The sequence below is a fragment of the Mastomys coucha genome, unplaced genomic scaffold (assembly GCF_008632895.1).
Source record: "Mastomys coucha isolate ucsf_1 unplaced genomic scaffold, UCSF_Mcou_1 pScaffold14, whole genome shotgun sequence".
Taxonomy (NCBI): Eukaryota; Metazoa; Chordata; class Mammalia; order Rodentia; family Muridae; genus Mastomys; species Mastomys coucha.
This window is the reverse complement of record NW_022196896.1, coordinates 26,469,514-26,483,875: the sequence shown is the minus strand read 5'-3', so window position 1 is coordinate 26,483,875 and position 14,362 is coordinate 26,469,514.

The following is a 14,362-nucleotide window of genomic DNA, read 5'->3' as shown; positions in this document are numbered from 1 at the left end:
TGATTTATATCTGTGGGAGACCTGCCCTATTCTGAAGAGAAACAGGAGCTATGGATCCAAGAAGAGGGGCTGTTAGGGGAGAGAGTGCTAAAGTAGTGAAGGAAAGTGGCCGATGTCAGGATGTATTGTATGAGAGAAGTTTTTCTTAATGGAATAAAAAAATCAAGTAAGAAAAAAAAGCAAACAGATACATCATCAATATTCCAACCACATTCTTCACAGAAATAAGAAAAAAGTCTTAAAATTCACATAGAAGCATAAACCCAATAACCAAAGCATCCCCTGATCAAGAAGAAGAATGCTAAAAATATCACTAAGCCTGATTTCAAATTATATGACAGAGCCACAGGAACACAAGCAGCATGGTATTGGCAAAAAAATAGACATGCTGATCAACAGACAGCCAGAGCCACCTAGGTTTAAAATAGAAAATATGATGCACCAAAGAAAAACAGCCCTTCAGCAAATGACACTGAGAAAGTGTACAGCCACAAGCAGAATGACACTTCATTCCTATTACTCTTTTTATTACTGTTAGATATCTTAATTCATTCTGTCACAGTCCCAACATAGCATCATCCTGTGACCTTCAAGAACACTGAAAAGTTGTGTTTCTTCATCCTTCCATTCAAGGAAGTCCTAAATCTGAGGAGACAGCTCAGTACATCTCATCACATATCCCCTTCTCATGGCATAAATATAAATGGCACCTGCCCATGCTCCTTCAACTGCTTTCAAATACCCAAATATCTGGCAATGACTGTATGAACTGGTTTGAAGAATCACAACTGGAAGGGTTTGCTTCATTCTACCACACGGCAGAGCTTCTAGGAGATGCCACAGTCCCAACCTTTGCAGGATGAGGCAAAGACAACCTGCATGCCAGCCTGTGCTACTGACTCTCAGAAGCTGTCAACGGCCTATGCTTCCTCTTTGCAGCAGGTGTCCCACTGGCAAGGGAACTCATATTTTCCATGTTTACACCAGTCCACTACTGGCATAAGTTAGTGGGCACCAGCACATGCATGTCTGATAATCCCACATGGACATGCATTAGAATCTAGACTCATGTCTTTAAAAGGTGTTCATGTCTCCATAACTACATAGTCCAGAAAGCTATCCTACAATCCAACCAATAGGCTCTGGTTATCCTTTCATTCACTTGACAGATATTTAGTGAGAACACACTCTGCCCAGATGCCTACATTTATTCTGTTCTTGTCGAGTTTCCCATTGTCAACCCCAATCTCTTTCCAGTACCAGCACACATAAGACAGGGGGATTTGTTTTCAAATGACCTTGGCAGAAAGTGATGCAGTAATTAACTTTTCTACAAGAATCCCCCACTGTTTCACAGTTTACTAACTTCTGTGCACAGAAATTCAGAAACTTGCCAAGTGCAGCATTCTTTTTGAAAAGAAAAATAAAAAAGAGTGAATTCTAGTTTTGAAATCCTCTACGCAATCATATCCTGCTTTACTTGACAAAAATCTCAAACCTTTTGATTGAGTCATCAATTGTACCTTTAAAAACTCTCAAACAGTAAATTGCTCACATTTCCAAATCCATCCTGAACTTATATTTGCCATCCATGTTCTCCCATGGGTAGTAATTTTTAAAACACTTTTCCAGATTGTATGGTGATCTGTCTCCATTGAGCTATCCACACACTACCTGTTAGCTGACATCTGCTTGCTGCTATGCAACCGCCTTTGCTGTAGCATTGACTTAAACATGACAGGTTATTATCGTGCTTGCTATTTGCTGCCATTTGCAATTGTCATCTTTTAAGACATGCTGTCTCCTTAGATCTCTTGTGAGCATTTCTATGATGTGAAAAGGAATGACTCCAAAGTAAAAATGGCTCAGTGTTATGGCTGGTTATAGTTTAAATGAACATCTGGGCTCATTCAAATCACCCTTCCTTCTCATAATAACCTGGTTAGCCATGACTGAAAGGCAAGGGGTTTGACCAGGTGGCTTCCCCTGAGAGTTCCTGGGAAAAGAGTTTTCTTCCTCGAGGGATTGTGCTTCTGAGCTCTTTAAGGGTTTTAAGATGATATGATAAAGGCTTATGTAATTCACATCTTATCCTGATAGAGCCAGAAAAAAATATTTGGGACTTTTGTTAGTAGGATGTGCAGAGCCAGGCAACCCCGGGCTGAAGAAATAGTAGAATCCAATGAAAGACCTGACCACCATTTTGAAATTGAGCAAGGGAAACAGCTCTTGTCTTAGCTGAGGTCAGAGGTTATGAGAGTTAGAGGTCACTCCCATGAAGACTGCTCCTATAGAACTCAGCTTAAAGATCACCTCCTTGGAGGGAATTTCTGTGCCACCAAGAACAACTGGGTCTCCTTCTCCCAGTGCTCCTGTTCATGCCTCCTAACCTTTGTCACCAAACAATGATAGGACAGTGAGATTTTTCCTGTGATTTATTAGTGGTATTATACTCCAATCAAGAGCCTGTCTATTCCTTGTTCCATTTTAGTCACTAAATCCATCTTCAGAAAAAGGGGAACTTTATAGTCTATAGAGCTCAGTGCAAAGTGAAAACGTGAGACCCTATAGGACAAATACATAAAACATCCTTTACTAAATAGTTTCTTTCTCCCAAATGCTGAGTTCTTCATTCACTATCTAATGTTATTCTGTACTTTTCACACTAAAATTTTAAATTATTATTTTGATGTTTAACTTTTAAATATAGTCTACCTTGTATATGATTAGCAAGTCCCCTACCAATGAGCTACATCCAAACTTTTATTCTTTGTTTTTATATTGTAAGATATTCATACAGATAAAAGCATTAAACTTGCAATCAAAATTGCAAAATTACACACATGCATTTCATTTTTAGCATCGCTATGGAAAAAGTTGCATGAGTCTAACAGTTTTGATTCCACTCAGTCTACCAACACTCCCTCCTGCTTGTTGACAGTAAAGAAGTATTCAACATGGAGAGGGAACTGTGCATTTCTCTATAGTTATCTTTCATCTTCTTCATTTTTTTCCATTTGGAAATGAGACTTTAAGTGATTTACTGATAAATGCAATAAAAAATAAAGGATATGAAAAGTTCCCTCTGTTCTTGTCACTGGTTTGAATAACAGAGATGATTTTATTGCTAGAGACTAAGACCACAGACCTGGCTCTAGGAAATCCCAGAAAAATCAGCCCAGTTACTACCCCTCAAGCAAATGTGGTGGACAAACAATTACCACAGCATGACCATGTTCAGAAGACCAGTAGCATAGAGAACTCAAGTTCTATATTTATATAATGAAATCCCAAGGCTCCATAGAAGAAAACCAAGGGCTGAAGCAAAATAAGTTTGTGTGATCAATCAGCCTAAGTCAAAATGAACTCTGTGACTATTATCTCAGATTTTATCATGGGGTGGGAGGGTCTTGTTATCCAGGGAAGTATTTACTATATGATAAAAAGTTTTAGTTCACATCATGAAATGTTTGCCTAGAAGCCTTGATGTTCCTGGAATGTGGGATTAGCTTAGAAAGAGAAAATAATCAATGGAATAACAGGTTAGAGTGAGAGAATGAAGCCATTGAAGACAAAACCAGTGCATCTTCAAGCTCTAGGATGTCAGGGCATCCCTCTTCCCCAGATGTCTTAGCAGTAGCCCCAACACCATTTTTTTGTCTTTGCTTTGGAGTATCCCTGGTTTCCCATGGCTTATGGATCACCACCACATTTGCGCTCATGGAGTACTATGAAAATACTGAATGTGAACAGAATAAGGAAGAACTGTGTGCATCCCTGCTTGCGTATCTATTCTATCATTGCATTGGACTTGATTACAAAGCACAAGCTCAGTGCTTTGTCATCAAAGCTGCAAGTGCATCAGACCATATGTGGGCCTCTTGGTTGCTTAGGTCTTTGTTCATGAACCCATCCCTGGTCTAAGTTCAAGTGTAACAAAATAAGCAGAGTGAATCTTCCTACCAAATGGAGAATATGTTCAGAGTTGTCTGTCAATGAACTGAGCTGTACAAAAAACTGTCCTCATGACTCAGTAAGAGGACAGGGAGGGAATGTGGGGATATCTTCTGCTCCAGATCATATTCCTTTGCCCAAGTCTTCTAAAACATCTTCTTACAGTCAATGAAACTTACACCTTCTTATAACTCTGCTCCTTCAGAAAGCATTAGAGTCTTGTAGCTGCTTGACAATGAAATTTGTGTCCTGAACCATCCATGATGCTTTCTGTTATATCTACCTCTAAAAATTCTCACCACTATAATTTTGCTCATCAGAGTGTCCTGGGGCTGTCTGCATGCTATTTTCTAGTAAACCAATTCTTCTTCCTACTTTTAAACCAGCTGTCAGCTCCTACTTAAGGTAGTCATACATGTGTCACTGGATTAAGAAAAGCTGATGTTTATTTCTCTGAAACTCACATGAGAACAGGGTGAATTCATGGCCTCCTTTGTAGTTCTCCTTTAATGCTCGGCCCTTGGCATGAGAGCTTGTTGTTGACTTACCACCAAATTTCCATATGTGGTTAGGCTTAGGGAATATCATGCCAGGATTGTTTTTAGAATACCTCTGTTACAAGTTAACTACCACAATCCAGTACTTATTCCTTTGTTCAAAAGTGCTTCTTCAAGGAAAGCTGTCTTTATGACTGTCTTATTCAAGACAGTGATGGTAGGAAAGGGTGTGAATAATAAAGAAAAGGATATTAAAAATGGACTTGGATGTAAGCCACTCAAGGGATCATCTGGGCTCAGCTGTGCCTAGAGTACTTTGGGACCAAGCTATTTATGAAGTAACAGACAACAGATTACTGACTATGACACCCACATTCATTCTTGAACACTATGACTCAGTTTAAAGTTGTGCACAGAACAGAAGCAGGCATCTGGGGGCAGGGAATCTCCATCTATTGCAGATGTCAGTCACAGAGGCCTGGAGCCAGTCTTCTAAGCAGTCTGAAACTGCCTGCTATACATTCTACTGGGAAATAATCCGAGGTGTTTAATATTTTGACCAAACACGGTGGTCTACCAACTATGACATGAGGTTTTGAAAGGGTCTTTCCCAGTGGAGTTTTGTTTATTATTTACTTCTTATCAAATGAAAATTGCTCTAAGAAAGAATATGGCCTCTATGAAGAACACAGATTTAGGAAAACAGTTTCTGAAATACAAAAGATAATGTCTTCATGAATAAATGACTTGCTTATTAAAGTTCTTTTCCCTTATTTTTAAGATTTGGTCTTAAGCGAGACAGATGAAGTTATTTGAAGACTACAAAGACTCAAGAAAAAAAGATGAGAGTTGAAAATTCTATAGGAAAGAGAAGCCTGGAATTCCCTTCATTTTTCTTTCATCCTTTGTTTCTCCATTCACACATGCAATGATTTCCTCCTAAATCAGTGGGTTGGTCCTCCATACTCTAGTCCTGTGTTAGTATGGAAGCTAGAATACACACAGTGAGACAGTTTAACAACTGGGTCCTTTTCATTAGCTCTGGGCATGTAGTTCCCATTATACTACTCTGTTTCTGACTGTGTGATTTTATGTCAAGCCTTTCATTGTTTTCCCCAAACCTGAAAACTAGCTATATGTAGGTGTGCCAACAGCAGAAATCATGTGAAACCCACCAACTTGGTACACATGTGTATCCATTCTGCACAACACCTTCAAAACATATTTCAACTTCATTGCTCTAAAAATTGGTAAGGAAAAAAAATGAAAATGAAAATACTTGGCTGAAAGCAAGAATGCTTTTCAGAAGGGAAACTCTTTTCCCAGGAAGCACTGTGCAGACAAAACTTACTGCATCCCTTCTGCAAATGTGTCTGGAACCAACTTCCGAGATGATTAACAGAACAAGTATTTCTCACAAGGGTCTGACCTTTGAGAGCACAGGCAGACAAAAGGCACAAATAGCCAGAGATGGATAAAGAGAACAGCGTCACAGAATACCTAAGCCCACATACTGACCCCTCATCAGGACACAGGGAGTGCGCATGAGCCCATCCTTCAAGAACAGCTGCCAAGAACCAAAAGACCTCTGAAAAGCCTCCTGTCATTGTAAAACTCATTGCTTGAGGAAGATTTCCTTTCAAGTGATGGAAATTAGAGTTGGTAAGTGAAGGAACAAGGCTGATTTTTAAAAGCTAATCAGAAAATTCTTTCACCAAGCTATGGACTTCAAGTTTAGGAACAATTCTTTTTTTTTTTTTTTTTTTTTTTTGGTTTTTCGAGACAGGGTTTCTCTCTGTAACCCCGGCTGTCCTGGTACTCACTATGTAGACCAGGCTGGCCTCGAACTCGGAAATCCGCCTGCCTCCGCCTCCCAAGTGCTAGGATTAAAGGCGTGCGCCACCACCGCCCGGCTAGGAACAATTCTTAAATGTGATATGTGTTTTACTGGAGAAGGAGGTGAACACTGAATTCAGTGTTTTAAATCTTTATAACAGGCGTGTAAGTAAGCACTCATATTCTCATTTCAAAGAAAGGAGGTTGGAACATGAAAGGCTTGGTAAGGTCACTGAAAGAGAATGCTGAGATTCAGGTCCAGTAGGCATCAATCATTGTAACTCTTTTCCTTTTTTCCTGAGACACTATCTCAAGGTGTCTAAAAGCTGAAGAAGGATTAAAGAGTTGTTAGGAATTATCTACCTTACAACAAAAGCATGCTTCTGGCTTCACCAATCTGGTATGTGAGGGCCTCTGCTAAATTCCTAAGTGTAGGCAGTGATGAATTCCACTGTACCAGATGCTTTATAACCACCTCCTACTCTTACCTACCGGTGTATGATAATTTCCAATCATTTACTCTTACCTACCGGTGTATGATAATTTCCAATCATTTGATTTTTTATTGAAAAAGTATCCAGTATCATGAACTATGCTATATAATTGGTATACAGTGGTTTGTTGTCTCAGGTTTTCTTAAAACTGAGGCTGTGGCTAAAGCTTTTCTGTTGTGGTTCACTTGGGAAGTAACTTTAGTTAAGTGAAGAGTGAGTGAGAGTGGACCAAGGAAAGGTAACCAGGGAAACCAGTGTGAGAATAAATGGCAGGGCAGTGGCTCATACCATATAGCTAGTACCAGTCTTGAAGGTACTTTTGAGGGGTGTGTAATCCCTCAAAATTTTGTGCTTTTCCTTCATGCTATCTCAAACTCTGAATTATTAAGCCTTCTTATGTATTTGATACATATCCCTTAATTAACTATTGGCTTTTTTTTTTTGGTAACACAGACTGTCATTTAGTGTACTATACCAGAGAACTGGTTCACTATATCACAGTTTGTGGTATAGGCAACTATATATTTATATTATATTTTGTTTGGGCGGGCTCCAACATGTTCCAGATAAGAGTCAGGAAAGTCTCTGGACAGGGAGAAGAGGTGTGCAACATAGACTTTTGGTAATTATCGTCAATGGAGAACAGTTTGAAGCCTCATGGGTCTCTTTTTTAAAGTCATGAGATGAGCTCAACAAACTGTGATATAGTGAACCAGATCTCTGGTATAGTACACTAAATGGCTGTCTGTGTTACCAAAGAAAAGCCAATAGTTAATTAAGGGATATCAAAATGTATCAAATACATAAGAAGGTTTAATAATTCAGAGTTTGAGATATCATGAAGGAAAAGCACATGTGCCAGAAGAGATGCAGACAGGTAAGCTCACATTGGACTGGGAGGATGAGGGGGGATTCTTCAGGAAGATGACATTTAGTCTGAGATTCACAGACTAATAAAGGAATGACCAGGCAAGAGAGAAAGGTATGAAATGGTCTGCAAAAAGAATGCCTTTGTAGAACAGAGTCAGAGTAACTTGTGCAAACAGAAAGAAGCTCAATAGGACCTAGCAGAATGAGGAGGTGGAGAGAGCAGGGAGAGATTCCTGGAGAGGCAGGCAGCTGCTTCTGGATTTCTCTTTGGGCAGGAGATGAAAAGCCAATAAAGGAGTTTTAATAGTTTGACATTTCTCTGGTTTTTTTGTTTTCTGTTTTTTGTTTTTTGTTTTTTATGATCAAGAAACTTGTGCTATGCAGTAAGAAGAATAGGCAAACTTTTCTGAAACTAGTGGTAGATTGGGGAAGGAACTAATATGACACTAAGGGAAGAGAAAACTGGGCAGATTATAGAATTATTTTCAGCTCCAGAGAACATGTTGGTGAATAAGATAATTAGATCAATAAAGAAGGAATTTTAGAGTAAATCCCAATTTATTAATTAACTTACAAATACATATTGACTATTCTATATGTACATTGGTCAAGCTTCTAAATATTGATGAACTCTGTCCTGACTTTGGATGGCATACTCTCCAGCAGGGAAGATAGAGAAGAAACAAATGATTCTGTTAGATCTGTGCTGGATGTTCTTGTCATTAAAAACTAACACAATAAACTTACATCCATGTGTCCAGTTGACAAGAAATACACTATACTAGTAGATTATTTCCCCATTATCCAAAGTTCCCTAGAGGAGTCAACTGCCAAATGCTCTCCCCCACCCTCTCTTTACACTGTTTAACTAAAATTAATCTCACACCTACCTAGACATCTAGGGTCATGAGTTTCTAGTAGTAGCCCCCTCCTAGCCACGAAAGCATTAAATGAATCAGAATTATCTAAAGTTAGTAAGGCAGTATCTCTGAGTTTGATTCCCAATTCTGATGTTAGAAGAGAGAGCTAATTCAAGAAAAAATTTTCTCTGACCTTTATGTGAACACCTTCACACATACATGTGGAGATAAAGAAAGAGATAGGGAGAAAGAGACAGCCAGACAGAAACATACAGAGGCAGAAAGACAAATGTTCTTGGTATAAAGCTTGATTGCTCTTTTGATTTTTGTCAGAATCTAGAACCATGGCATCCTACCAACAGCACTGACTCTGGCAGTGTTCACAGCAGCACTGTGTAGTCCTCTTAGCCCCTGCTGTGAGGATGACCATGACAAAGCCAAGTGACTTCCCTTGAGCTTCCTGGATTTCAGTCTCTGTGTATTTGACCATTTCCTTGTAGATAACTCCATTTTCTGTAGAAGGCACACCATGTGTTGTCATGAAGTGCCACTTAGCATGTTCCAAGGTGAGTACTCCAGATTAAATTTAGAGCGAGTAAGACAGGTTGATCAGAATCCTTTATCCTAGAGACACACTGCCGCATGCAGACTTCTAAAAGCAGAGAGCCTAAGGATCTTATCTATTTCCCATCCTAGAGTGGAGGTCAGAAGATACTGGGTGTCAGCTTTTCTTTCTGAGAGGAATTACATTGTGCTGAATTGGTGTTGATGGTGGCAACACGAAAAAACCTGATGTGTGATTCTAAATGCTTACTTTCCTTCAGAGTTATTTTATCACCTACCTACCTTCCATTCAACATCCCAAAACTAGTGATTTCGCTTCAGGCATACTAGATTAATTTTTTAATGAAAGGCCAAGTAGGTATAAGCCTGAAATTATTTTTTTGTTTTGAATTCAAAGAAGGTAAATTATCTAGTTTTTAAGTGTATTTGTTACAGGTGTGCCAGTATATTTACTTACTGATATCGTGGAAGACAAATATGAATGCCTTATGCTCCTTCAAGCAGTTCTATTTAAACTCAGTGGATCATCCACAAAAGAAAGATAGTAGAAAGAAAGAGGGTAGTAGTGTAGTAGGGGGCTGTTAAGAAGAGGAATGCTATTAGTTGAAGAGAGAAAGGAATGAGAGAGCATAGTAGAGGTAAAAATGTCTAACATATATTACATGCATGAATGAAAAGTATTGATGAATAAATATTATTTGAAATTAATATTCTGGAAAGAAAGAGAGGGAATGATAAATGAAGAAAAGTTAGTATTTCACTATTCTTGTGCACAGGGCCCTTCATCCCTTACCTCTGAATTTGGTTCAAAAGTGAGTAGGGTAACCTTGTAAGAACCATTGGAGATGGTGGGACCAAGAGTTCTGTGTTTATCATCTCAGTTTGTGTGGCAGATATAGGCTTGAAAATGTCAATTGCCTCTTGCTTCTATGTGGCAAAATAAGAAGGGAGAGGAAACAGAGGAAAGAAGAGAGGAAAGGGGTAAGTGGAAATGAGTAGAGGAGAGGGTAGGAGAGAGAGAAGGAGGAAAAAAGGAGAAGGGAAGAGAGAGGGTAGGAGAGAGTAAGATCTGAAGGCAGTAGCCAGATTCTTGATTATGAGCTTTCCTGAAGAGAGCAATAGGTTACGGGAGCAATGAGCCTGTACTTATTTGTACTCTCCTAGTTTCACCTTGCTGAGATACAGTACTCTGACAACAAGCAATTTAGGCAAGAAAGGGCTTATTTGACTTAAAATTCCAGGTTATAGTCCAACATAGCAGGGAAGGTAGAGTAGCAGGAACTAGAAGTAGCTAGTCTCCTCATAGGAGTCAAGAACAAGAAAAATTCATGTGTGTTCACTTGCTTGCTGGTATTCAGTGTGATTCCTCTTATACTATGAAAAACTGTGTGCATAGAGGACACATATTAGATAACTTTGATTTCTCCACACTGCCCAGATAAATTTCCGTGGGCCAAGCCAACACACTGTCTACAAACCCACATTGAGATTCCTCTCTCAGGTAATTCTTGCTTGTGTCAAGTTGACAATTAAAGCCTACTGCCACATACTCACATATAGGAAATGCGGCATCTTTACAAGTACATAGAGATCTTTACCTCTTGCATTTTGGCAAGAATGCAGCTGGCTCCATATGTTTATGTTATGAAACCTTTCTATGTAGACACACTCATGTGCATGCACACAAACACACACACACACATCAAGTCTGGGTCACGTGCTTAATAAGAATCTTTATGCTCAAGTGTCAAGAAAACAAATTTAAACACGTTACAGCATATAATTGCCGTTTTATAAAATTCATATGGATGTGATTATATAACAAGTAGACTAGAAAGACTTATGCTACAATTTAAAGTAGTATACCATAGGTAGGATTAAAACTAGTTTCAACTTTGCTTTTCTTTATGGTTTCTGTTTCTTGGCCTTCTACATTTCCAATGAACTGCTGTGTAATCTAGATAATTTATTCATGAAAATCTACAAGCTTATGCTTTTGAGTTAGCAAGCTATCTCCATGTAGCCAGCCCACAGTGCACTCAGAAGGTTTCAAGAGTTATGTCTGAGAGCATCTGTACATTTGACTTCTAATTGTAGTCCTTTAGGTGTTTCTGTACTTGTCATTGTATATACTTACCTTCTTACCCAGTGACTTTTCTACTGCAGGGGTAAAGCACCATCACCAAGGCAACCTATAGAAGCACAGGCTTGCTTTGGGCTTATAGTTCCAGGGAGATAAGGTGTCATCACTCTCATGTGAGAGGAAGCATGGCAGCAAGCACAAGGAATGCCAGTGGGCACAGGATGCCAGCAGGCACCAGAGCTGAGAATTCACATCTCAAGTCCCAATCAGGAAGCAGACATAGAAAAATTGAAAAGACATGAAACTTTTGAGATTTCAAAGCCTGATCCCAAGTGGCATACTTCCTCCAGCAAGGCTACATCTCCTAAGCCTCCCCAAATAAGGCTGCCAGCCATGGAGAATACAGAAGACATCTCATTTAAACCAGCACCAGCTCGGTAGCACTGTCAGTTTGAATTAGTAATAAATGACGCCTTCCATGTAGAGTAAAGGAACACCCAGTTATTACTACAGTTGTCAAGGTTGGGGCAAGATAGTGAGCCTTCCTGGGAGGTCACTGGAGTCTTCTGATGAAAAGATGAAATGTCAGGTTCTTAGGTAAACAACACCCAACTTCTGGGGTTTGGGGAAGGACAAGGTGAAACAGGAGATACTCGCTCTTGGCACGGAGGCCTGTTAGAATTAATTTCCTCTACCCTACAGTTCATTGTGAAGTAAACAAGGTTGGATAGAAAGTTCTCACAATGCTCTAAATACCCTCAAGCAGAACTGGATGAAGTTTCTGGGTAATGAATCAAGTAGTAGTGAAAAACATACATGCATTGGCCCCTTCCTCGGGTCAGAGATTTGGTAGAAATTACTACAGCATCCTTAAAGATACTGTCCTTCCTCTGGCATAGATTTTTCCCTTTGTAAAGAGCTGACTGTCATGCACGGTCTGGCATTCAAAGCAAAGGCTGAAGGAAAACAGCAGTGATGGCTTGGCGTTGCTCTCACCCAGCCTTGGCTTGGAAGTCTGCTGCTTACAGGAGGCTTATGAGTTTCTACGGTGTGTTGGGTGGAAACGGTCTATGTCTGGTGAATTTCACAAACAGATGGATAGGCTCCTATTTCCAAGCATGCGATTCAGCCACTTGGACCCAGCAATAACTGCCACCCATTTCAAAGGGGCTGGTGTAATGCAGTCCTTCTATCTGAGCTCAGATCTATTACGAAAATCAAGCTGCATGTTTTTCCAGGTGCTACCATCTTGGAAACAAGGCACGGGGGAACTAAAAAATGTGCTTCAGAACCTAATGTGCAAGCCTCCAATTAGGCTTTTATTCTTAAATCCAGTTACTGTAGGCTCTTTTGGCTAAAGTACACAGGTCTACTAAATGTCTTCTAGCCCTGTATATGCTGCTTTTACTATTGATGAGTTATTTTGAAAAGGTTTTGGAAATGCCGTTAAATTAAGTGGGTATTTGACATTGTAGTGTACTTTCGTTTTCCCCCTCCTTCTGAGTGTGAAATTAGGCAATGCCTGTTGACTGTCAGGAAAAGGAGTACAGCAGAATGAGTACATAGCGAATAGTCTCACTGTCAGAAGATCTCTGAAACCAGCCCAGGAAAAACAGCAACATGAAATTAAATGCCATTCGGAGACTCTGAATCCCTGTCTATCTGTCTCATTATGACATTCTGTACTTCAGGCCAGTCCTATTCCATCCTCAACCCCAAAACGGCACGAAGAGCAAAGAACAATTTTCCCACTGAACGCTGTTATTCTGAATTATATTTTTAAAGCTTTTTGCCCAAGTTAGTCATATGTCTAAAAATGCATAGAGTATTCTCTTAAGCAAGACTATGACTCAAATCCTCACCAAAATACTTGCAGAAGGATTTTGGCATGCTCTGTCTTTGAGGGGGGTTGAGCCTGGACCAAATAGTGGTGGACATTTCTTAAATGTGGAAGTTGCTCCTGAGATCCAGGCTTAATGTACCTATAGGGGTGAGGCAGTTTACTGGGCACCAAATAAACTGTTCTGTAATACCAGGAAAAATAGAACAGACACTGAAGGAGTCCACCCAGCCTTGCTGCCAAATCTTTCCTCCTTGTCTTCTATGGTGAATTTGGAATCTGACCTAATCTTCTTTACCCCGCCCCACCACTTGCCTTCAGTGTTCTCTGCATACAATCACATTTCATCCTGTCTCCCAGACTTTAATACATAAATTAAAAATAAATTTTAATACATAAATTATAAATCTGGCCATTCCCATAACATTACAAACCTCCCAGCTTATTCAGCAACCCCCACCCCCCCTACTATCATGATCATACAATGATACTCAGCTGGTCTCTAAACATTTCTGGAAGCTTCTATGGGAAGTTTTCTCTTATTTTCAAACTAGATATCTTGCCTATTCTTTCCAAGTTACTCAGCCAAATTATCCATACCAAATAAACAGATCCTCTGCGGATTTCCTGGAAAAGGATGGGTTGGATTTTTAAAAATATGATCACTGTATGATGCAGAAGCCCTTAAGTTGGTAGCACAGACATCAAGAAGCAGGGTGGAAACCTTCACAGCTAAGGTTCGGGGAATATGAGGGAAGAGAGGGCAGAAAGTGACCAGAAAGTCCTGTCCTCTGTGAATCCTGCTGCAAGACTGTGTCTTTGAGAAATAACAGGGCTGCAAGAACTTTAATACCTCAGTGATATGGCTGCCTAAATAAGATCAGAACAATGACAATAGCAACTGACATACTACCATAGAGAGGAAAAGCTCACACTCAGGGGAAGAACCTGCTGCGGGCAATTAATAACTGCTAAAAGAAAGAAATTAGTCTTACCCAGGAATGAGCTCTGTAATTAATTATCCAATTTCACGTGGTTGGCTCTGGAATCATCCACGTACAGGAAACACTGAACTGCCTCAGCAGCTTGCACTTATATGTCTATGCATAGATATGTAACAATATTTATTGCAGACAAAGAAGCCATGAGTTTGAGAGAGAGCAAGCAGTGAGATATGGGAAGGGTTGGAAAGAGGTGTAAATGGTATAATTATGTTTAACTTGCAAAACTGCAAAAATTAAAAATGAACCACTGTCACTGGCAAGCATCACCATATGATCTGATGGGTACCTACAAGTGACTATTTAAAGGTTTGTTTTTAACAAAAATCTTTTTTTTTCTTTTTCTTTTCTTTCTTTTCTTTT